The sequence below is a fragment of the Oncorhynchus clarkii genome, chromosome 4 (genome assembly GCF_045791955.1).
Source record: "Oncorhynchus clarkii lewisi isolate Uvic-CL-2024 chromosome 4, UVic_Ocla_1.0, whole genome shotgun sequence".
Taxonomy (NCBI): Eukaryota; Metazoa; Chordata; class Actinopteri; order Salmoniformes; family Salmonidae; genus Oncorhynchus; species Oncorhynchus clarkii.
In genome coordinates, this window is record NC_092150.1 from 14,696,514 (window position 1) to 14,722,953 (window position 26,440).

Sequence of the window (26,440 nt, forward strand, 5' to 3'; positions counted from 1 at the left end):
CGGTCCGAGAATTGAACCATGTGGTACCCCCATAGAGACTGCCAGAGGTCCAGACAATAGGCCCTCCGATTCGACACACTGAACTCTGTCTGCAAAGTAGTTGGTGAACCAGGCGAGACAGTCATGAGAAACCAAGGCTGTTGAGTTCTTCAGAAGTTCCAGCTAGGCAATCTAACGTAAGTTAGCTAATTCATTTGCTAGCTATCATACAGTAGCCATACATTAATAACTATATAGCTAATATAAGTAGACATGCAATCATAATTTACTGTAGCGCATATAAAGCACCCACAAGCTACCGGTTGTTGAAAACACAATCATTGCGGGATGCACGACTGATGACTTTCCGGGCAAGGGCGGTCCATTTAAAAATAATTCCTTCCTCCCTCACCCTGCAAGTGTACACTAGTCAGGCATCATGATACGTCATCAGAAGTGTCCACTTAATTTGAGGGCTGAGGGAATAAGGTGTGTATTTTAAGTGTTTGGAATGCAGCCCTGGTTACAGACACAGGCTGCCCAATTCTGAACTTTAAAAAAGATATATATTATTGGTCTTTTTACCAATCAGATCAGCTCTGAAAAATATCTTCTGTGAAAAGATCTGATATGACTCGTCCAAAGACCAATTGGCGGAGAAATATCAGAATTGGGCTCCCTGTGTAAATGCAGCCACACACACACCCCTTAATAAGCCCACTATGCTCCTTTCAGACCCCTCTTTCAAAGTCACAGATCTCTTCTAGCCATGGTGGTGTCATATATACACATATTCATATACATAGCTCATATATCAAGCACATATATTAAGCCGCCTGACTCAAGTCATTGCACGCACCCCTGTCCAAACAGGAAGCACCCTACCCCCAGCCATAAACTGCCAGTTTCAGTTCCCCCCATCTCACGCTTCCTTGACACACAAACATTTCATGAGCACTGCACACTCACACTCCACCCCCCTCTACTGGTCGGGTGCCAAGAGCAGAGGACTCTGCTGTGCACCATTGGGGCCCGTGCTCTGGCTGGAGCAGGCCCGTCTCCAACTCTTCGGGACCAGTCAGAAGACCGCCAAGACAAGACTCCACCTACATTATTCCATGTATATAATCTGCTACAACCTTTGTCTAGGTCCCTTTTTCAGCTAACTCCTTCTGAGCTATATGAATCAGGTCCGTGCACGTTAAACTGCAGGACAAGATATTTTGACTCAATAAACTGCGTTTTTGTTACAACTGAAATCCACTCTGTCCAGCGTCCATGATTTGGTCTCACTCTCCTGTAATTCAACACCAACAGTGGCCAAAATAATGGGCAACTGGGAATTTTTATAAATTACCCTAAGCATATTAATTGCTTAATTAAGTCAGGAACCACACGTGTGGAAGCATCTGCTTTCAATATACTTTGTCTCTCAATTACTCCGGTGTTTCCTTTATTTTGGCAGTTACCTTAAGATCTCCTGATTCAAGTAGTCAAGGGCTTGATAATTAGTAGACAAGTTGAATCAGGTGCGCTAACTCTGGAAAGATACCCATTTACAACTACTGTCCAGACAGCTCTCCCTTTGCTGTGTGCCACGTGAGTCACATCAGCTAGGCTACACTGTAATATTAGTGGATACTCACTGCTTTCAGGGCAGGTCTGACGGTTTTGACTAGCAGGGGAAACTAGGTCAACTTACGCACAAGGTTAGGAGAATTACGCACAAGGTTAGGGTGATCTCACATCAGCCTCGGTGAGAAAGTCCGGACGGTGTTCCAGGGCGTGTCCTCAGGGCATGTGCAGACCAGCTGTCAGGCGTCTTCACAGACATTTTCAACCACTCCTTGTCCCAGTCTGTAATGCCATGTTTCAAGCTGACAACCATCATTCCGGTTCCCAAAAACTGTAAGGCATCCTGCCACAATGACTACCACCTTGTAGCACTCAAATCTGTAATAATGAAGTGGTTTGAAAGGCTGGTCATGGCACAGAACTCTATAATCCCAGACACCCTGTACCCACTCCAATTTGCATACCGACCCAACAGATAGATCCACATACATTGCAACACCTCCCTCTGCAACTGGACTTTCTGACAAGCCAGATAGTAAGAGTAGGCAACAACTCTGCCATGCTGACCCTCAACATTGGCCCCCCCCAAGGGGTGTGTGCTTAGCCCCCTGTACTCCCTGTTCACCCATGACTGTTTCCACTCACCACTCCAACAAGTTTGCTGATGACACGACGGTGGTAGGCCTGATCACCAACAGCGATGAGGTCAGAGACCTGGCAGTGTGGTGCAAGGACAACAGCCTCTCCCTCAACGACAGGTAAGACCAAGGTGCCAATGGTGGAAACGGGCGGGTGCACATCCCCATCCACGGGGCCGCAGTGGAGAGGGTCAAGAGCTTCAAGTTCCTTGTGTCCATACCACTTAGGACTTAACATGGTCTTCTCACGCCAGCACAGCCGTAAAGAAGGCATGGCAGTGCCTCTTCTCCCTCAAGAGGCTGAAAAAATGTGGCATGGCCCATTAGATCCATAGGAACTTTTACAGTTGCACCATCGAGAGCATCCTGATTGGTTGTAAAACCGTCTGGTATGGCAAGTACACAACCCTCAACTGGAAGCCCTATACAGTGTGGTGCCGACTGTCCAGCACATCACTGGGAGGAGCTCACAGCCATCCAGGACATACACGCGAGGCGGTGTCTGAGAATCTGGATCTGAAAACCAGTGACCCCCATTTGCCTCATGCAGCACGACACATACATATCCTTTGCATAGAGTTGACCAGGCTGTTGATTGTGGCCTGTGGAATGTTGTCCGGAAATATTGGTGGGAACTGCAACACACTGTCGTACACATTGATCCAGAGCACCCCAAACAGGCTCAACGGGTGACATGTCTGATGAGTATGTAGGCCATGGAAGAACTCAGGATCTTGTCACGGTATCTCTGTGCATTCAAATTGCCATCAATAAAATGCACTTGTGTTCGTTGTCTGTAGGTTATGCCGGTCCAATCCATAACCCAACCTCTGTTCGCAAACCGGTCTCACCACATAAAGTCATACACACTGTCATCTGCCAAGTAGAGTTGAAACCGGGATTCATTCATGAAGAGCACACTTCTCCAGCATGCCAACGGCATTTGACCACTTTAGTCAGTTACAACGTGTTGTAGAAATATTTGCTTTATTTCATTTCTAAGCTACCGGAACTTGTGAATACAAATAGAATTTATTACAAAGTAACAAGCCGAGCTGGTTCATGGATCAACCAACTTTCCAGCCTCGGCACACACTTTCTATAGTTTTCATCCTTACGTCACACACATAGTAACTCCTCTTTATGTTAATGACTCTGGCATTTAGCCACCATTATCTTTTTGCCTTGCACTCACTTCAGCTTGGTTTCCATTTTCTTATTGGCACAGACATTAGGGCATAGATTCTATTGGTGGCGTAACCATAGCAATGGTCCAAAAATAAACAGACCCCCAAGGCACATGCATGTCTAATGGTGCTAATGCAAAACAAACCTATGCTCCTAATTATAGGTTGACCGGTTATGATTTTTCAACGCCGATAACGATTACTGGAGGACCAAATAAAGCCGATACCGATTAATTGGCCAATTTTTTTTATTTATTCACTTGTAATAATGACAATTACAACAATACTGAATGAACACTTATTTTAACTTAATATAATACACTAAATCAATTTAGCCTCAAATAAATAATGAAACATGTTCAATATGGTTTAAATAATGCAAAAACAAAGTGTTGGAGAAGAAAGTAAAAGTGCAATATGTGCCATGAAAAAAGCTAACGTTTAACTTCTTTGGGATAGGGGGTTATTCATTTGTACAATGAAGAAGTACGGCCATTTAGGAACTGCGTACCACTGTTGAGAGTTGCGCAAGACTTGAAAAGTAGCTTGGTTTGTTGTCTTCCTGTATTGAACACAGATAGACCCGTCTTCAATTTGATCGATTATTAACGTTTAAAAATACCTAAAGTTGTATTACAAAAGTAGTTTGAAATGTTTTGGCAAAGTTTACAGGAAACTTTTGAAATATTTTGTAGTGACGTTGCGCAATTTGGAAGCTGTTTTTTTCTGGATCAAATGAGCCAAATAAATGGACATTTTGGATATATATGGACGGAATTAATCAAACAAAGGGACCAATTGTGATGTTTATGGGACATATTGGGAGTGCCAACAAAAGAAGCCCGTCATAGGTAAGGCATGTTTTATATTTTATTTCTGCGTTTTGTGTAGCGCCTGCAGGGTTGAAATATGCTACCCTCTTTGTTTTCTGTAGTGCTATCATCAGATAATAGCTTCTTATGCTTTTGCCGAAAAGCCTTTTTAAAATCTGACATGTTGGCTAGATTCACAACAAGTGTAGCTTTAATTTAGTATCTTAAATGTGTGATTTAATGACAGTTTGATTTTTATATCATTTTATTTGAATTTGCCGCGCTGCATTTTGCCTGGCTTTTGGCCAAGTGGGACGCAAGCGGCCCCTATAACATAAGAAGTTAAGGTTATTTCAATTGGCTGATTTCCTTATATGAACTGTAACTCAGCAAAATCTTTGAAATTGTTGCGTTTATATTTTTGTTCAGTATAGAAGGTTGATTAACTGTATTGCAAATATATAGACAGTGGTAGGCCTGATCACCGACAATGACGAGACAGCCTATAGGGAGGAGGTCAAGACCTGGCCAGGTGGTGCCAGAATAAAAACCTATCCCTCAACATAACCAAGACTAAGGAGATGATTGTGGACTACAAGAAAAGGAGGCCACAGCATGCCCCCATTCTCATCGCCGGGGCTATAGTGGAGCAGGTTGAGAGCTTCAAGTTCCTTGGTGTCCACATCACCAAAAAAGAAACATGGTCCAAACACACCAAGACAGCCGTGGAGAGGGCACACGACAAAGCCTATTCCCTCTCAGGAAACACTTTTTTTTTTACCCCAAGCCATAAGACTCCTGAACAGGTAATCAAATGGCTACCAGAACTATTTGTATTGTGCCTCCCCCCCCACCCTTCTTTACACTGCTGCTACTCTGTTTATCATATATGCATAGTCACTTTAACCATACCTTCATGTACATACTGCCTCAATTAGTCCGATTTACCGGTGCCTGTATATAGCCTCACTACTGTTATTATTCACTGTCTTTTTACTGTTGTTTTTTTAGTTCCTTACTTATTGTTCACCTAATACCTATTTTTTACTTAAATTGCACTGTTGGTTAGGGCCAGTAAGTAAGCATTTCACTGTAAGGTCTACTACACCTGTTGTATTTGGTGCATGTGACAAATAAACTTTGATTTGATATAGGCATATTGTTCATTTGGAGAAATGGGAGGTGTTTGATGCACAGGAATTCTAATAATGGTAGGCTAATAAAAACGTAGGCCTAATGATAAAACAGTGCATTTGCCGTTGGTAAGGAGATAGCAGCATGTCGTCTAATATGTTTCCTTGACTTGTATAGGCCTAAATAATCTTATTGCAGGACATCTCTCCTTTTCTGACATAAGTGGTATAAATTATTCCCACCCCACAACAAATAGTAGGCTAGCATTTATCAAATCACTCATTCAATAGCCAAGCATTCTCAAAGGTAAATAGACCTGAGGAAAGAGTGCCTACTACTGGCCCTTCAACACCACTTCCAGCAGCATCTGGTCTCCCATCTAGGGACCGACCAGGACAAACCCTGCTTAGCTTCAGAAGCAAGCCAGCAGTAGGATGCAGGGTGGTATGCTGCTGGCTTATCTCGTCGTCTTGCTTCTACCTTGTTTACACCCATCTTAACTTGGATATCCCTCCTCTTAATGGCACAGACTTCCGAGCATAGATTCTACTGGTGGCGTAACCATAGCAATGATACAAAAAAATGCCTAATGACCCTTCCCTTAGCCTAATGACCCAGACACACACATACGGTAAAGCCTATATTGATTCTGCTTAGTACTCTAAGATACATAACACATGTAATGGAAAATCCCCTATAGGCACAGCATGAGGCTGTGCGTTTTGTTGCGTTTTGTTGCCAACCTGTTTTGCTACCTGACAAATTTACATTTTTTTTTAATTTAAATTTTTAATTACCGTTTGTTTATATATATATACAATATATTTCCTCAACTTTTTCACTCCGGACGCTTTATCTGGACACGATTCGTCAGGACCTCCAACAGCCGAAGCTAAGTAGTAACATTAACATGATGCCTTCTAATTGCAGTCGCTGTACTCGCCTTACGGCGAGGATAGCTGTGCTACAAGCCCAGCTTCAGACGCAATCGTTAGGCAAGGGTAATTTCAGTGTAGGAAAGGATGAAACAGCGTCTGTGCCACCAGTAAGTACAGATAGTAGTATAAATCCCCTGGCACAGTCCCCGCAGCCGGACAACTTTCTCACGGCTTCTGGAAGGAAATGCTGTAGGAACGCTCAACCGGTGTCGCTCATTCAGCCGACAGAAACTTTCAACCGGTTTTCCCCATTACTCCTCCCGTTACGGGGTCTGAGACGCCGAAGCTTCCCACCATTAGCTCTGACAAATTGAAAACTCTAGTCATTGGCGACTCCATTACCCGCAGTATTAGACTTAAAACGAATCATCCAGCGACCATACACTGTTTACCGGGGGGCAGGGCTACCGACGTTAAGGCTAATCTGAAGATGGTGCTGGCTAAAGCTAAAACTGGCGAGTGTAGAGAGTATAGAGATATTGTTATCCACGTTGGCACCAACGATGTTAGGATGAAACAGTCAGAGATCACCAAGCGCAACATAGCTTCTGCGTGTAAATCAGCTAGAAAGATGTGTCGGTATCGAGTAATTGTCTCTGGCCCCCTCCCAGTTAGGGGGAGTGATGAGCTCTACAGCAGAGTCTCACAACTCAATCGCTGGTTGAAAACTGTTTCCTGCCCCTCCCAACAGATAGAATTTGTAGATAATTGGCCCTCTTTCTGGGACTCACCCACAAACAGGACCAAGCCTGACCTGCTGAGGAGTGACGGACTCCATCCTAGCTGGAGGGGTGCTCTCATTTTATCTACCAACATAGACAGGGCTCTAACTCCACAATGAAATAGGGTGCAGGCCAGGCAGCAGGCTGTTAGCCAGCCTGCCAGCATAGTGGAGTCTGCCACTATGCTGGCAGTCAGTGTAGTCAGCTCAGCAATCACCATTGAGACCGTGTCTGTGCCTCGACCTAGGTTGGGCAAAACTAAACATGGCGGTGTTCGCCTTAGCAATCTCACTAGGATAAAGACCACCTCCATTCCTGTCATTATTGAAAGAGATCATGATACCTCACATCTCAAAATAGGGCTACTTAATGTTAGATCCCTTACTTCAAAGGCAATTATAGTCAATGAACTAATCACTGATCATAATCTTGATGCGATTGGCCTGACTGAAACATGGCTTAAGCCTGATGAATTTACTGTGTTAAATGAGGCCTCACCTCCTGGCTACACTAGTGACCATATCCCCCGTGCATCCCGCAAAGGCGGAGGTGTTGCTAACATTTACGATAGCAAATTTCAATTTACAAAAAAAAATGTGCTTTTTTCGTCTTTTGAGCTTCTAGTCATGAAATCTATGCAGCCTACTCAATCACTTTTTATAGCTACTGTTTACAGGCCTCCTGGGCCATATACAGCGTTCCTCACCGAGTTCCCTGAATTCCTATCGGACCTTGTAGTCATAGCAGATAATATTCTAATCTTTGGTGACTTTAATATTCACATGGAAAAGTCCACAGACCCACTCCAAAAGGCTTTCGGAGCCATCATCGACTCAGTGGGTTTTGTCCAACATGTCTCTGGACCCACTCACTGTCACAGTCATACGCTGGACCTAGTTTTGTCCCATGGAATAAATGTTGTGGATCTTAATGTTTTTCCTCATAATCCTGGACTATCGGACCACCATTTTATTATGTTTGCAATTGCAACAAATAATCTGCTCAGACCCCAACCAAGGAACATCAAAAGTCGTGCTATAAATTCACAGACAACACAAAGATTCCTTGATGTCCTTCCAGATTCCCTCTGTCTACCCAAGGACGCCAGAGGACAAAAATCAGTTAACCACCTAACTGAGGAACTCAATTTAACCTTGCGCAATACCCTAGATGCAGTTGCACCCCTAAAAACTAAAAACATTTCTCATAAAAAACTAGCTCCCTGGTACACAGAAAATACCCGAGCTCTGAAGCAAGCTTCCAGAAAATTGGAACGGAAATGGCGCCACACCAAACTGGAAGTCTTCCGACTAGCTTGGAAAGACAGTACTGTGCAGTACCGAAGAGCCCTTACTGCTGCTCGATCATCCTATTTTTCTAACTTAATTGAGGAAAATAAGAACAATCCGAAATTCCTTTTTGATACTGTCGCAAAGCTAACTAAAAAGCAGCATTCCCCAAGAGAGGATGACTTTCACTTTAGCAGTGATAAATTCATGAACTTCTTTGAGGAAAAGATTATGATTATTAGAAAGCAAATTACAGACTCCTCTTTAAATATGCGTATTCCTTCAAAGCTCAGTTGTCCTGAGTCTGCACAACTCTGCCAGGACCTAGGATCAAGAGAGACGCTCAAGTGTTTTAGTACTATATCTCTTGACACAATGATGAAAATAATCATGGCCTCTAAACCTTCAAGCTGCATACTGGACCCTATTCCAACTAAACTACTGAAAGAGCTGCTTCCTGTACTTGGCCCTCCTATGTTGAACATAATAAACGGCTCTCTATCCACCGGATGTGTACCAAACTCACTAAAAGTGGCAGTAATAAAGCCTCTCTTGAAAAAGCCAAACCTTGACCCAGAAAATATAAAAAAAACTATCGGCTTATATCGAATCTTCCATTCCTCTAAATTTTTTTAGAAAAGGCTGTTGCGCAGCAACTCACTGCCTTCCTGAAGACAAACAATGTATACGAAATGCTTCAGTCTGGTTTTAGACCCATCATAGCACTGAGACGGCACTTGTGGAGGTGGTAAATTACATTTTAATGGCATCGGACCGAGGCTCTGCATCTGTCCTCGTGCTCCTAGACCTTAGTGCTGCTTTTGATACCATCGATCACCACATTCTTTTGGAGAGATTGGAAACCCAAATTGGTCTACACGGACAAGTTTTGGCCTGGTTTACATCTGTCGGAAAGATATCAGTTTGTCTCTGTGAATGGTTTGTCCTCTGACAAATCAACTGTAAATTTCGGTGTTCCTCAAGGTTCCGTTTTAGGACCACTATTGTTTTCACTATATATTTTACTTCTTGGGGATGTTATTCGAAAACATAATGTTAACTTTCACTGCTATGCGGATGACACACAGCTGTACATTTCAATGAAACATGGTGAAGCCCCAAAATTGCCCTTGCTAGAAGCATGCGTTTCAGACATAAGGAAGTGGATGGCTGCAAACTTTCTACTTTTAAACTTGGACAAAACAGAGATGCTTGTTCTAGGTCCCAAGAAACAAAGAGATCTTCTGTTGAATCTGACAATTAATCTTAATGGTTGTACAGCCGTCTCAAATAAAACTGTGAAGGACCTCGGCGTTACTCTGGACCCTGATCTCTCTTTTGAAGAACATATCAAGACCATTTCAAGGACAGCTTTTTTCCATCTACGTAACATTGCAAAAATCAGAAACTTTCTGTCCAAAAATGATGCAGAAAAATTAATCCATGCTTTTGTCACTTCTAGGTTAGACTACTGCAATGCTCTACTTTCCGGCTACCCGGATAAAGCACTAAATAAAAACTTCAGTTAGTGCTAAATACGGCTGCTAGAATCCTGACTAGAACCAAAAAATTTGATCATATTACTCCAGTGCTAGCCTCTCTACACTGACACAGGTTTTACTGCTAACCTACAAAGCATTACATGGGCTTGCTCCTACCTCTCTCTCTGATTTGGTCCTGCCGTACATACCTACACGTACGCTATGGTCACAAGACGCAGGCCTCCTAATTGTCCCTAGAATTTCTAAGCAAACAGCTGGAGGCAGGGCTTTCTCCTATAGAGCTCCATTTTTATGGAACGGTCTGCCTACCCATGTCAGAGATGCAAACTCGGTCTCAACCTTTAAGTCTTTACTGAAGACTCATCTCTTCAGTGGGTCATATGATTGAGTGTAGTCTGGCCCAGGAGTGGGAAGGTGAACGGAAAGGCTCTGGAGCAACGAACCGCCCTTGCTGTCTCTGCCTGGCCGTTTCCCCTCTTTCCACTGGGATTCTCTGCCTCTAACCCTATTACAGGGGCTGAGTCACTGGCTTACTGGGGCCCTTCCATGCCGTCCCTGGAGGGGGTGCGTCACCTGAGTGGGTTGATTCACTGATGTGGTCATCCTGTCTGGGTTGGCGCCCCCCCCCCCCCCCCCCCCCCGGGTTGGCGCCTCCCTGGGCTGTGCCATGGCGGAGGTCTTTGTGGGCTATACTCAGCCTTGTCTCAGGATGGTAAGTTGGTGGTTGAAGATATCCCTCTAGTGGTGTGGGGGCTGTGCTTTGGCAAAGTGGGTGGGGTTATATCCTTCCTGTTTGGCCCTGTCCGGGGGTGTCCTCGGATGGGGCCACAGTGTCTCCTGACCCCTCCTGTCTCAGCCTCCAGTATTTATGCTGCAGTAGTTTATGTGTCGGGGGGCTAGGGTCAGTTTGTTATATCTGGAGTACTTCTCCTGTCCTATTCAGTGTCCTGTGTGAATCTAATTATGCGTTCTCTAATTCTCTCCTTCTCTCTTTCTTTCTCTCTCTCGGAGGACCTGAGGCCCAGGCCCATGCCCCAGGACTACCTGACATGATGACTCCTTGCTGTCCCCAGTCCACCTGGCCGTGCTGCTGCTCCAGTTTCAACTGTTCTGCCTTATTATTATTCGACCATGCTGGTCATTTATGAACATTTGAACATCTTGGCCATGTTCTGTTATAATCTCCACCCGGCACAGCCAGAAGAGGACTGGCCACCCCACATAGCCTGGTTCCTCTCTAGGTTTCTTCCTAGGTTTTGGCCTTTCTAGGGAGTTTTTCCTAGCCACCGTGCTTCTACACCTGCATTGCTTGCTGTTTGGGATTTTAGGCTGGGTTTCTGTACAGCACTTTGAGATATCAGCTGATGTACGAAGGGCTATATAAATAAATTTGATTTGATTTGGTTAGCGGGCGGCTCACCAATAAGAAGGCTGCAACATTAAAATGCATTATTTGGGGGGGAAATGTCTTTAAACACTATTATTCCTCTACTACTGCAGATATATTAAAGACATTTTTTTTATATAACTACAATGCTAAAATATTATATGTAGCACCTCTAAATTTCGGCGCATATATCGAAACCAGGAGATGAAACCAATCATTCACAGATCAAAAAATATTGAAAAACAATTTTGGAAAACCACTGAGACGTTCTACACACACCTCTGCCGAAATTTGCCATTGTGCTTTCTTTAAGGAACTTTCATGGCCCAGTTCCAACATCTCCAAATTAGGGTGTTTTTTTTTACCATAAAATGTGAACTAAGGCATTTCACGACAGGGTTTGTGGTGGAAAATCATCTTTACAAATATAACACTTACAAGAACTTGTGAATTCAATAAAGGCTTTCAATAAAAAATATCAGTCTGCGGAACAACCAACTCCCTTAAGCACTGGCTCTGTATTTTTACACATACAGCATATGAGTTCATCCCACATGCAAATGAATTTACTTCTCCCAGTCCATCTGCCACCATTATCTTTTAATGTAAGTGTCCTGTTTGTTCACGCCCATATGTGCTTTCAGTTAGTTTATAATGGTGGCAGGACCCTTCATTGTCCTAAAAATAATATATGTATAGCTATCCTATGGACTTTTAGCTCGGTGTGCTCTTTGGTATGTTGCCCTTATTACGACTAAATATACTGTGTGTGTCCCTCCATCATTAGTATGTCCACTTATCCTAATCTTTGGTATGCTGCCCTTTCCAGACTAGCAAATACATGTACATGTCGCCTTTTCCTCTCGTGGTCTAATACATGTCTTTGTTCTATGTAACTTCCACAGGTTTTAGCGCTCATTCACAAAGCACAAATATATTATGGCACTGTTTTATCAATGAAAACATACTAGGCTATGTTGTGTGTGACAGTTTTCTAAATCCCCATAATTTGTGGCGCACACAAATCCTAAAATCTCCATTTACGTCAGAATTTCGTCAAAAATGTAAGCACTGTTAATGATAAATGAGGCCCCAGGCTTCGTGGAGTTCAGCTAACGTTACGCCCTTACAAAAAAAGATCGCAGTCAGCGTGCAATATAACTACAGTATGCTGCAAATACTTCGTCCAAAACAACGTTTTTTCGCAGTTGTAATTTTGCAGTGTAACTGCAGTTATAGTGCAGTATAACTTTTGTTATACTGCAGTTTCAAAACTACAATATGTTTTGTAAGGGCGCGACTACTCCATTCACCCAAGGTCTATAGCCTACTTTAATGTACATTATAAAACGCTTACCTTGTGCCTATGTTTGTCCTCTGTAGATGCGTGCCTTTGTTTGCTGAAATCTATAAGTTTTCAAAAGTTAATAAAATACCATTGGCTGCATGCTCATTTATGTTTCTCGAAGATGGCAACAAAGCGAAAATGCGCATGCTCAATAAGTATTTGGAGACCTAGGCCTGTCGTCAGAGATTCAAGGTATGCGTTTCTGAACTAAATCTTTTTTTTTTAAGTATTGACCTTGAGCGAATCTATTTAGTCGGAGATTAATTCCACAAAGCCTGTTCTCTGCTCGACTCCGTTGGAGTTCATCAGAAACTTCCTTCACGATGGGTTGAGTTTAGTCAGCTACGATGGACCACCCTGGGTCACGTGTGTATCATGCTAGTCTGAGTTGCTATGCGCTTTGGAATTCGAAAATGTATTAATAAATCACAATATCATAGGCAGGATCATTTAGCCTAATATAGCCTACTTTCTTACTTTTCAGTCGGTCAAATAAACACTGCCTTACAGAATTGCCTTGCTTTAGTCAGAAAACATTAGCCTACAGTTTGAGTTATCTGCTGTCCAGCATGGACAGATAACTATTTACTTCATGTTAGTAAGAGATAGACCTAAAATTATATTTTAGAAAATGTACTTACAGATTATTCTAAAGACACCTTGTCCGTTAAAACCCGTAATCCTCTAATTGCTCCTTTGACTCCAGCTTCAGCAGCCACACCAACTACGTTTTCTACGGTAACTTTTTCTGAAAAGGCATTTACAGAATATCCTTTTCTAAAAACACATTGTCTGTTAAAACCCGTAATCCTCAAATTGCTCCTTTGACTCCAGTTTCATCAACTACGTTTGCTACGGTAACTTTTTTCTGAGGTGCGTTCAATTCGCTTGAACTTTTGCTACGTTGCGGAACTGTTTGTAATGAACCACACGTTTCCCCCAAAACGTTCTTGGTACGTTTGTTCCCATTTGGTGGGTGTGGCTTCAGGGGTGAAAATCTGATATTAATTTTGGAGGGGACAATTACATTACATTTTCTCAAGAGCAATTCCTGAGGGTGACACCAAAAGTAGTGCTGTAACACATAGCCTACGTTGTAATATGTTAAATGTATATTGATGAACCATAATTACTACTACTGGATAATTGATAGGTACAGTAGTTAAATGAAGGGTTGTCCCAACTTGTTAAATTGTTTAAATCCTTATAATACTACGAATAATAATAGTTATAGCAGTGTTCCTTATCAGTCTAGTATGTTTGCAGGTATTTGTTTTTACAACCAGCAATACCAAGCAAGGCCGGTAGGGGGTAATGGTACTGTACACTGTATGGGTGCAGGTTTCATAAATACAATGAACATGGTGAGATCTCATCTCAAAGAATCTCCATTGAGAACCATCACAAAGTTGGTCTACGCACTAAACTGTCCTTTTTGTTGAACTTTTTCTGATTCATTTATATAGTCATTAAATATGTGACACTGGTTTGAGTCTATTACAACATCTTTACAAAAACAAAACGCTCTGAATAAGTACAGTTCTAAAAGCAAGATAACTACTTCAATGAAAAACCCAAACAAGTCAACCAAAATATCCTTCAGAAATACTTAGTTATTGTTCAGTCAGTGTCTCAACTCTTCAAACAACAGCTATGGACAAGTATGTCACACAAAGTATGCAATTTTAAATAAAATAAAATAAATAATTAGTAAGTGTACTGTCATGTACTAAAAACGACTAAACAAAATAACAAATATCATACTATACACCAGGGGTTCTCAAACAGGGTAGGTGGACCCCTAGGGGTCCCTGGTGTAATGGCAAGGGGTCCATGAAATAAAAAAGTGTAATGAACGTATTCAGCAGCACAAGGATTTCACTAACTTTACATATAGAGGGGGTGGAGGTCCCTGAGGACCACTCAAAACCTTGCCTGCCTTTCCTCAGAATATGCAGGGCTTCCAGTACTCAAAAAAGGTTGAGAACCACTGCTATACACACCACTGAACAAAATAACCAAACCTATGTTTGAGGGTTTCAATGGATCCAACAAATTGCTGGCAGATATTTTCCCTCAAGACTGTCCAGCCTGTCTTTATGTACATTACAGACAAAATTCTGATCAGCACCTCAACTTGGTCAACCAACCCCCGCACCTCCACTGGAAGCCTCCTGAGGACCTCTGCTGCCTCTCAACTGCTGCTACAGGGGTATTTGTTGCGAAAGAGAGGCAACTGCACTGAAAGAGAATCTATGTTCAGCTCAGGGTACTGATCTAGAGACTCATCCAACTCCCCCGTGAGAAGCACTCTTTCCAACTTTTACAGAATGTTTAGACTGTTCTGGTCAAAACGGTCGCCAAAATGAACCTCCACACCATCCAGCACTTTAAAAAATTCTGCCCTATAGTGATCCACTGCTTTGCCAGCAAATCTTCTTGAGTGTGTCTCAATGGATTCAATCAATGTTGTTGCTTTCTCATACAGTAGAAGGTAGCTTTCGTCATTTCTGCTGTTTACCACACGCCCTGGATAACTGGACACTGATTGGATTTAGCTGGTGTGCTGTTACAGTTACACAGTGGCGGTGGGTTTGGCAGTTTTGATGTGCTGTGAATTTTACAATGGCTTTTCTCCAGTTCCTAAATCCTGCACTAATGAAGGCAGCATCTGCTCTTTGGCCAAAAGATGGCTGACTTGAAAACCCTTGGCTACAGTGAAAACACAACACTCCTTTTACTGATGGATTATAATGTAGCCAGGGGATATCGCAAAACCATCTCTCTTGAAACGTCAACAATCTGTTGGCAAGAGTTTGCGGTTCTATAAATTGTGGGTGTGGCTGATATGGTTTTGTGCCATCACTGAGGTAACTGGACAATGCTGTGCCACTGTCCCCTATACTGGTGCTGCTGGCAACAAGGTTGACACCTGGTCCTGTCGTGGCTGTGCCACTGTCCCCTATACTGGTGCTGCTGGCAACAAGGTTGACGCCTGGTCCTGCCGTGGCTGTGCCACTGTCCCTTATACTGGTGCAACTGGCAACAAGGTTGACACCTGGTCCTGCCGTGGCTGCGCCACTGTCTCCTATACTGGTGCTGCAGGCAACAAAGTTGACACCTGGTCCTGCCGTGGCTGTGACACTGTCCTCTGAAGTCTCTCTCCCTGGCTCTTTCCCTTTTACCACCCTCACTGCCTCACAGTCTGTCTCCTATAAAAGAAATAAGGTGTTTGCCGTACTACCAGTACCCCAAACTACACAATTAATCACAACAGAAATACCATTGCCTTAAACAAATGATCAACTAGTCTTAGGCTACTAGGGTTCTTGCTTTGCATTTTGGTGTACTGAAAAATACTCTGATGTCTGTCTTTTTACTTTTTTCTGACATTTTTCTACCTGGCAGGCTGGCTATCTGCGCAAACACACACATAGTGTGTGTAGGTTATTTACAGTAGGAGATGGGCTTATATCATCTTATCTTCTATCATTCTATATGGGCTTCGATCTAAAAGGTAGCTAGCAAATGTGAAACGGATTGTAGTGACAAGAGTTGACAGCTGTATGAGTTCACCATTTACACAACATATGCTGCAACCTTTTGTAATTTTAATATAGTTTGTTTCATTTTGGCTGGCTTCCAACAATAGCTGAATTTGCAAAGCTAGCGAGCACCAATTCCGTATCTGTGATTCCATCTTTGACGACGCCACATAAATGAAATAGGTACTAGCTAGTTTAATAGTTCATGTTTGCCCCTAGCTCTGCAAATTCAGCTAGTGTGTGTGTAAACCCTGCCAACATAAAAAAAAAACATTGCTATGGTGCGATTGACTGGAATAACCTCACGTCAGTTACGTGCATTGAGTGCCTTTCAGAAAGTAGATACGAACTCTCACGACTACTCCAAGACCACAGGAAGCCTTAACAACAATTAACCTTTAACATGATAAGCTGAACTTTGACCACCTGCAGCGAGCAGTTTGACTGAGGCCCATGTTAGCCTGGTGGTCGCACGGTACCTCTGTCTCAACTACCTCAGTGCAGATTGGGGCCACGGTCAAGAGCACCACTCAACGGACCCATGGGGTGACTGGACGAAGTGACCAACTAGCAGCATGAGAAGCATTTGACCCAAACATGACATGACAATCCCTGGACCTTTGGCAGCTAGCCTTTCATATACTGACCTAGCCTTATTGCTGCTGTAAGTAGAAATGCAGTATTTTATTGTTCATATGTGGACCATAGGATCTGTTTTGGATGTATTTTCATTTATATAGGTAAAACAAGTAATAATCATTGAAATAAAGAAAGCATTACAGCAGTGGGGTCTGACATTTCAATCACTCCACCTGAACTTCAACATTCTCGCTGTTAGTTTGTATGTGGACTTTTTTTCTGTTCAGTGTCGTTTCTTTTTACAATTCTATCAATGGAGTGTTTTTCCCCCCTGTCAAATCCACATTCTGTCATATCCAAATCAATTTGCTTTGTTACACTTACATATTTTCATACTTGCACAGATAACCAGTAAGATATAAACATACTAATTCCATGTGTAGTTGATCAGATGCCTCCTCATCGAGCTTTCATGTAACAGACTACAGAAAAGTACCCGAGCCGTTAACGGTTGAATCCTTAGTTGAAACTATACCAGAGGGGTCACTCCACCTGTTTTTGGTCAAAAGCTGAGGGATGGGCCTGGAGAAATGTAACCACTCTCAGATTGACAGACGGGGCTATGGATGCCAGGACTGACTATCCATGATATCACAATTGTGGGTTTTAACCAGGTTTTGAGACTATACCGTGCTTTACATGTCCATTGTTTACAAACATTAGCGTAAGAACAAGTTTATATTTTGATGGGGTACGAGAGTTGAACTAAGCTCATTAGGCGTTTAAGTTATTATTCAAGATTAGATGGGTATATATCATTCAAGTCAGAAAATGGATGAAGCAACTAAGGATTCTAGCTTTAACTGTACATTTAACAGAAGAAAAGAGCTGCTTAAAACCAGACCAGATCTGCAGTTGGTAAAATGTTTTTTGTTTGTTTCTCTCGTTATCCTTGGCTGTGGTGACTTCAGTGTGTGGACAGACCCTTTGCTTGATTATTTAATTCTCTTCCGACAACCTGACGAGTCTGTCTTCAGATTGTATATGTTCCAAACTAAAGAAGATACAAGTGATGGATATTTGTTCCGCTTCAGTGGATAAATGTTTTATTTTATTTAAATGAATTTAAAACCTTTAAAAAAAAAAAAAAGATACTTACCTGCCAGATAAGGAACTGGCAGTGAATCAAACCATTGTGAGACAAAGGGCGGGGGGTCACAATCGTTTGAAACTAAAAACACGCTATTAAGTGTCTATAATCAGCACAAGTGCTTTCATTGCGTATTATTAATATTATTGAAATTACATAGTTATGTTTACAGTGATATATTGGGGGGGACAAATCATATTTTTCCCAGGATGGGGGGTCGTGTGTCCCCCGTCCACCCTGGGATTTCCGCCGATGTGTGGCTTGATCCAAACCTTCCCCGTTTTTCAACTGGTCTTTCAGTACAGCCAAATATTATGACTATACTAAACAAGCATTTAGATTGTATGCAACCAATATAATTAGTGGGCTCCCGAGTGGCGCAGCGGTCTTAGGCACTACAAGCACCCTGGTTAGAATCCAGGCTGCATCACAACTGTCCGTGATTGGGAGTCCCATAGGGCGGCGCACAATTGGCCCAGCGTCTTCCGGGTTTGTTCTTAATTGACCTGCTGAGTTAAATAATGTAACTACCCTGGGTTTATAAGCGTGGAAATCGACTTTGCCGCACGAGCATGCTTTTGTGGCACAGTCGATAGCGCGCCGGACCTCGGGCTAGAAGGTCGAGGGTTCGAGACCTGCTCCCTGCCTGTTTCATAACAATAAAATCAAATGTTTTACATGATACATGTCTCTCCCAACATACATGGCACGTCAAGAAAAGTCATTGTAACTTGTCCACACTGCAAACTGAAGTTATTAAATAAGAAAAACTTGAAAACACATTTACGAAGAAAGCATACACATTGCTTTGAAACAGTGTCCAAGGAAAGAGTTTTGGCATGTGAGTGCATTGATGTGAGAAATGGTGTGTTTGCAGTTGAAAATACATTTTATGGACCAGCAACACCCATACATGTTGTGAAAAATACTTGGGCTAATTCAGTTCCAACTGTGTTCAAAACTGTTATGCATGCTGGAGTATAAAAAGGTGTTGAATTTTACTTTTTCTTCACTTTCACAGAAACATTGCTCGGATCTTGTTCCCTGGACCTTGGATGACTTTTGGTGTGGATGATGTTCAGGTTAGATATTCATTTAAATTATTCCACTGAACTGTACCATTTGATTGTCATTCCAGCTCACAGATCACTGCACCTGTTCATAGCCCATCTGTATACAGCCCATCTATCTACCTCATCCCCATACTGTATTTATTTATTTAGCTCCTTTTGCACCACAGTATCTCTACTTGCACATCCATCTTTTGCACATATACCATTCCAGTATTTAATTGCCATATTGTAATTACTTCACCACCATGGCCTATTTATTGCCTTAACTTCCTTATTTGACCTAATTTGCACTCACTGTATATAGACTTTGTCTTCTTTTTTTTCTACTGTTAGAGTTGCGTCAATTCGAATCTGGTATCAGGATAAACATGACAATGAGTTACCGATTGTATACTATGTATTTTTTATTAGCTAAGCAATAAGTGGTAAATGCAATTTTCATATACAGTGCCTTGCGAAAGTATTCGGCCCCCTTGAACTTTGCGACCTTTTGCCACATTTCAGACTTCATACATAAAGATATAAAACTGTATTTTTTTGTGAAGAATCAACAACAAGTGGGACACAATCATGAAGTGGAACGACATTTATTGGATATTTCAAACTTTTTTAACAAATCAAAAACTGAAAAATTGGGCGTGCAAAATTATTCAGCCCCTTTACTTTCAGTGCAGCAAACTCTCTCCATAAGTTCAGTGAGGATCTCTGAATGATCCAATGTTGACCTAAATGACTAATGATGATAAATACAATCCACCTGTGTGTAATCAAGTCTCCGTATAAATGCACTTGCACTGTGATAGTCTCAGAGGTCCGTTAAAAGCGCAGAGAGCATCATGAAGAACAAGGAACACACCAGGCAGGTCCGAGATACTGTTGTGAAGAAGTTTAAAGCCGGATTTGGATACAAAAAGATTTCCCAAGCTTTAAACATCCTAAGGAGCACTGTGCAAGCGATAATATTGAAATGGAAGGAGTATCAGACCACTGCAAATCTACTAAGACCTGGCCGTCCCTCTAAACTTTCAGCTCATACAAGGAGAAGACTGATCAGAGATGCAGCCAAGAGGCCCATGACCACTCTGGATGAACTGCAGAGATCTACAGCTGAGGTGGGAGACTCTGTCCATAGGACAACAATCAGTCATATATTGCACAAATCTGGCCTTTATGGAAGAGTGGCAAGAAGAAAGCCATTTCTTAAAGATATCCATAAAAAGTGTTGTTTAAAGTTTGCCACAAGCCACCTGGGAGACACACCAAACATGTGGAAGAAGGTGCTCTGGTCAGATGAAACCAAAATTGAACTTTTTGGCAACAATGCAAAACGTTATGTTTGGCGTAAAAGCAACACAGCTGAACACACCATCCCCACTGTCAAATGGTGGTGGCAGCATCATGGTTTGGGCCTGCTTTTCTTCAGCAGGGACAGGGAAGATGGTTAAAAATGATGGGAAGATGGATGGAGCCAAATACAGGACCATTCTGGAAGAAAACCTGATGGAGTCTGCAAAAGACCTGAGACTGGGACGGAGATTTGTCTTCCAACAAGACAATGATCCAAAACATAAAGCAAAATCTACAATGGAATGGTTCAAAAATAAACATATCCAGGTGTTAGAATGGCCAAGTCAAAGTCCAGACCTGAATCCAATCGAGAATCTGTGGAAAGAACTGAAAACTGCTGTTCACAAATGCTCTCCATCCAACCTCACTGAGCTCGAGCTGTTTTGCAAGGAGGAATGGGAAAAAATTTCAGTCTCTCAATGTGCAAAACTGATAGAGACATACCCCAAGCGACTTACAGCTGTAATCGCAGCAAAAGGTGGCGCTACAAAGTATTAACTTAAGGGGGCTGAATAATTTTGCACGCCCAATTTTTCAGTTTTTGATTTGTTAAAAAAGTTTGAAATATCCAATAAATGTCGTTCCACTTCATGATTGTGTCCCACTTGTTGTTGATTCTTCACAAAAAATACAGTTTTATATCTTTATGTTTGAAGCCTGAAATGTGGAAAGGCAGGCTGAAAATAGGTATTGCAGGCCGCAAAGATGCTGGGGTAGAGAGGTTTTATTTTGCAGAGCCTATCAAACTTTGCTGTGCCTCTCGTCTTCTCGTTGTCATCAACTTCTGGGTCACTGATATGAAGCGCCCGTGAGATTGTCAGAAACCTTTTGCATGACATGACAGTGGAGGGGAAAGGCAGCTGATAGAGGGGAGCAGTTTTCCAAACTTTCAGGGTTTTCAGCTTCACAAGACCCATGTAAATGACCATTGACAGGTAACAAAAAATATCTGACATGGAAATGGGCTTCCATCCCTCTTTCTTGCCTTCCTGCTTCTTAGCTCCGTACTTATTTGTGTTCAACAAAAGGGAATCAACAACTGCCGAGGTGAAAAACAACTGAAACAGTTGCATGGGGCTGTACTTGGAGGTCATGTCCAGCTGGAGCCTTTTTGGTCTGAATATTGGAAGTGGTGGGGCCACATCCTCCTCCAGCACAGAGTGCCAACGACCCTCCTCCTCTCCGATTGCAGGTTTATCTCTTCCCCACCTCCGCTTCTTTGTCACAGACTTCACACCTGGCAAGGCGGGGTAGGTGTGGAGCCGGAGACAGCAGGGGTCCGGTTAGATGATCCAGCTCCTGTGGGGGATGGGCACCGTGGCAGTGGGGGCTCCCAATCAGAATCGGAGGGACTGTGAAATAAAGACACAGACAGACAGATTATATATAGGGTAGTGAACCTAAATCACTATGGTGAGGTGCTGTTCCGTTCCATGTTTAGATAAAATACATGTAAAAAATATCTAATATATACAGACACAGATTATATATAGAGTAGGGAACCTAAAATCACTAAGGTGAGGTGCTGTTCAGTCCCATGTTTAGATAAAACACATGTAAAAATATCTAATATATACAGACAGACAGACACACACCCACAATTTAGAGCCATGTGTACTTCACACATTTCATTAATGATTTTATATATATATATATATATATATATGTAAAATAAAATAAAAATATCTCCAAAACAACTCAAATGAATAATATTTGATATTATTCATTTCAAACAACAGCATGAGAGTTACATACCAATCGAGAATTGGGTCTTCTCCATGCAAAAACATTTCTTCGAATTGGGAGTTCAAACTTGTCTCACAATCTGACAAATCTTCTAGTAACTCTGTCACTTTCTCTCTCAATTTCGTCAATAATATCGTGTAGATCTGTATACCTGGACTTTGCCTTTGATTTTCCAGATTTACTTGCCATAATTCTTTCAATAAAATAGTGTAAATGATCTCGACTCAATACTGCTACGTGCAAACAAAGTGGCTCCTTCAGGTAGAAATTTCAATGGCGAATGGCTGTGTTACGCTCAACTTTTGTTCAAGAGCTGGTCTTCCCAGATATAACCATCAGATATTGCCGTTTACCTCAGCTCATTGGCTCTCTACCAAGCTAGATTTCAAGACGATCAGTGGTCATTGGGCAGAAATACAGTCAATCAAAGAAGCACCAGTCATATCATTGGCGCGCAATGAGGTCATTGTTTGGTGTGTTCAAATCAGTTCCTTTCGGTCAATACGTCCCGTAAAAAGAACCATCAGGTATGGTTGTGTTACTAACAGACAGAGGATTGCAATGAAACCATGACTAGATAAACATACATTTAGTGTGAGTAATTACATTGAATGTTTCGTTGAAAGTTGAAGGATACGGAATTCATGACACAAGCCGTTTACAAAATGTGTAGTGTTATGCTATAAAATATGATTTAATCAAACAAAACAACCATTTATTGTGAGGATTGGACCTTTTGTATTGCCAAAAGAAGAAGATCTTCAAAGGTAATTGATTATTTCTGACTTTTGTGACGCTAATGCTTGGTTGGAAAATGCAAGTAATACTTGTGTGTGCGGCCCGCTGTCGTCAGATTATCGTATGGTATGCTTTCGGCAAAAATACATTTTTAAATCTGACACAGCGGTTGGATTAAGAAGAAGTTAAGCTTTTAAATGATGTTAGATACATGTATTTACAAGAACGTTTAATATTACGAATGGTGTATTTAGAATCTTTGAGCTCTGCTATTTCACCGGATGTTAGCCAGGTGGGACGCTAACATCCCACCTAGCCTAGAGAAGTTAATGGTTTTCGCCTTTTGAGTTGTCTCGCTGAAATTTTCTTACTCTTTCAAATGACTGCTCGACTTGTTGACTGCTCGATCCACAAAGCAGACATTATGGGCAAGGTTAGGAATGCAGTGTTGCACGTGTAGCGCAAAATTTTATGTGGCGTCATCACGTCATGTACCACCTACGTTATATAGGTAGGCACGTCAGCTTTGACATCGGTTTTGCACATCGCCGTTAAATTAAACATCGGCCCGATACCGATGTTGGCATTTTTAGCTAATTTCGTCCGATTCCGATATGTTCACCGATATTTTGTGCCCCCTGAATTCAGATGCAAACCTCAAGTGTAGACAAACGGAGATACAGTTGTGGTTCTTCAGTCTTTAATGTCACAACATAAAATGCAGGTAGACATGAGGCAGGGTTCCTACACCTTCTTAAACATCAAATTCAAGGACTTTCCAGGCCCAATTCCCTCAAAACAAAAAATGGCATAGTTTGAGACACAGATCAAGGTTAATTAATTATTGTTACAACACTGACAATTTTTATCATGAAAACTTTAGGATTTACAGAAGCTCACAGACAACAATTAAAGAGAGAGGCTTGAATGTGTGAACACGTCTAAATTGTGCTGTGTTACAGTGATGGCAGACTACGTGGTCTCTTGCCTTCTCTAACACAGCAAAACATTATATTGTGTAAGTTGAGCGACAGACTTATTTACGAGTTGAAGAGTTAAGTCACTTAGTTTATTTCATTAGCACCAGCTTAACACCACAAAACATGTTGCAGAGCAAAAACATGACCTTTTTTTCACGAACATGACCAAATGAATAGATAAACAAAAACATATGACCATAAATAAAATGTTTTGCAACAATAAAAGATTATATGTAAAATAAATTGGATCAAAATGAATAAAACATTTCCCCAACCATTGTGTTATGGGGTTGTTGGCATTTTTGGTTCATTAGCTTTATAAAAAAAATATAATAAGAATAATAAAAAATAAAAAATGTATCACTTACTGAGTAGTGTTTTGCCCTTTCTCAAACTGTTAAAACAGTGCTCAACCCTTGCTTTTTGCTGCTATGCCCCTTCATCTGCTTTTCAGGTCATTCACTTTTTCGTTGAGTAGTGTTTCTATTTCAGCTATTTTGTGCTCTTATCTTTACCACCATCTTTATCAAGCTATTGGACTTGGCAATAAAAGTGAGGTTGCCTGTGCTCTCCACTTTTGAGTGCATATTTATCTGCTGAGGTCGAGGGCATTTATGTCATCGGTCAGTCTTCTAATCCTCCCTTTAAATTCATCTATTTAATCTATAATTTCTTTCCTCCTGTTTTTTTGCTCATCCATTCTTCTGTCTCTGTTCTTCTTGATGTGTCACGTACCTCTATCAGCAGAGGTCTGTCAATGCACACATTATGTATGCCACCCACAGCTCTTATGTGGTCAACTATACATCTCTGTGCTACATATGAATCTTCCTTCAAGTTCTCCACTTCAATCTGCCGATTGATGGAGAATCCACTCCCTACTGAGGCTTGCCCATGTGACAGTAAGAGGCGTTAGAGGAATGTCTCCGTAGATTTCTGAGCTCTTTGTCCTTTGACATATACTCATCTAAAAATGTGTCCACGCTCTCTTGGGCAGGATCAACGTTTACAAACTGAGTGTTTGGGCTTGGACAATGTCATCAATAAAATGTGAGTACTGTCAAATGATGTCATCACAATCTTCTTCCTTCACCCGATGACTACTTACAAGGTAAGTGAAGTCCTTAAATTTGTCTGTACACGGCATCTTTCCATTTGTGCCTGCCATTTCCCTTGGATCCAACAAAGATGCGAGACCAGAGAGTACTTCAATGGAGATCTCAATGAGTTTGTTTACAGTTGTGAGCATACACTTCTTGCAAACGATTTTGAAGTCCATCAATGTTTCTGTCCAATTTTCTTTCCTGCGTTCAAGTCTCACAATTCTTCGAGTAACAAAGCCGAAGTCGATGTGATTGGACGACTGGCTCACCTCAACATCAATAAGTTTTTGAGGGGTCTTCGCTTCTTTCATGAGGTCTGGCTTTAGGAATCTGCTCATCAAGCAGCTCTGTAGAGAAAAATGGCACCATGGGCTTCAAATCAAATCAAATGTATTTGTCACATACACATGGTTAGCAGATGTTAATGCAAGTGTAGCGAAATTCTTGTGCTTCTAGTTCCGACAATGCAGTAATAACCAACGAGTAATCTAACCTAACAATTCCAAAACTACTACCTTATACACACAAGTGTAAAGGGATAAAGAATATGTACATAAAGATATATGAATGAGTGATGGTACAGAACGGCATAGGCAAGATGCAGTAGATACATATGAGAGTGCAGTATATACATATGAGATGAGTAATGTAGGGTATGTAAACATTATATTAAGTAGCATTGTTTAAAGTGGCTAGTGATATAATTTTCACCAATTCCCATTATTAAAGTGGCAGCAGCCACTCAATGTTAGTGGTGGCTGTTTAACATTCTGATGGCCTTGAGATAGCTGTTTTTCAGTCTCTCGGTCCCTGCTTTGATGCACCTGTACTGACCTCGCCTTCTGGATGATAGCAGGGTGAACAAGCAGTGGCTCGGGTGGTTGTTGTCCTTGATGATCTTTATGGCCTTCCTGTGACATCGGGTGGTGTAGGTGTCCTGGAGGGCAGGTAGTTTGCCCCCGGTGATGCGTTGTGCAGACCTCACTACCCTCTGGAGAGCCTCACGGTTGTGGGCGGAGCAGTTGCCGTACCAAGTGGTGATACAGCCCGACAGGATGCTCTCGATTGTGCATCTGTAGAAGTTTGTGAGTGCTTTTGGTGACAAGCCAAATTTCTTCAGCCTCCTGAGGTTGAAGAGGCGCTGCTGCGCCTTCTTAACGACGCTGTCTGTGTGGGTTGACCAATTCAGTTTGTCCGTGATCTGTACGCCGAGGAACTTAAAACTTGCTACCCTCTCCACTACTGTCCCCTCGATGTGGATAGGGGGGTGCTCCCTCTGCTGTTTCCTGAAGTCCACAATCATCTCCTTTGTTTTGTTGACGTTGAGTGTGAGGTTATTTTCCTGACACCACACTCCGGGCCCTCACCTCCTCCCTGTAGGCTGTCTCGTCGTTGTTGGTAATCAAGCCTAGCACTGTAGTGTCGTCCGTAAACTTGATGATTGAGTTGGAGGCGAGGTGGAGATGTTGTTACCTACCCTCACCACCTAGGGGCGGCCCGTCAGGAAGTCCAGTACCCAGTTGCACAGGGCGGGGTCGAGACCCAGGGTCTCGAGCTTGATGACGAGTTTGGAGGGTACTATGGTGTTAAATGCTGAGCTGTAGTCGATGAACAGCATTCTCACATAGGTATTCCTCTTGTCCAGATGGGTTAGGGCAGTGTGCAGTG

General features: G+C 42.1%; 1 protein-coding gene across 7 annotated transcripts in view; it reads right to left on the reverse strand.

The window, feature by feature from the left end:
* Positions 1 to 13,489, reverse strand: part of LOC139406484 (uncharacterized) — a 35,183-nt gene extending 21,694 nt beyond the window's left edge. For 2 of the 7 annotated variants that reach the window (XM_071149113.1, XM_071149119.1), the window contains exons 1-2: positions 13,153 to 13,437; positions 12,521 to 12,570 (exon numbers count right to left, since the gene is read on the reverse strand). The gene's annotated coding sequence lies outside the window, so the exon portion shown is untranslated. Of the gene's footprint in view, positions 1 to 12,520; positions 12,845 to 13,152 lie in introns of those variants that run through there. The other 5 variants (XM_071149120.1, XM_071149114.1, XM_071149116.1 and 2 more) reach the window with 4 other exon arrangements.
* Between the last annotated feature and the right edge of the window lie 12,951 nt (positions 13,490 to 26,440).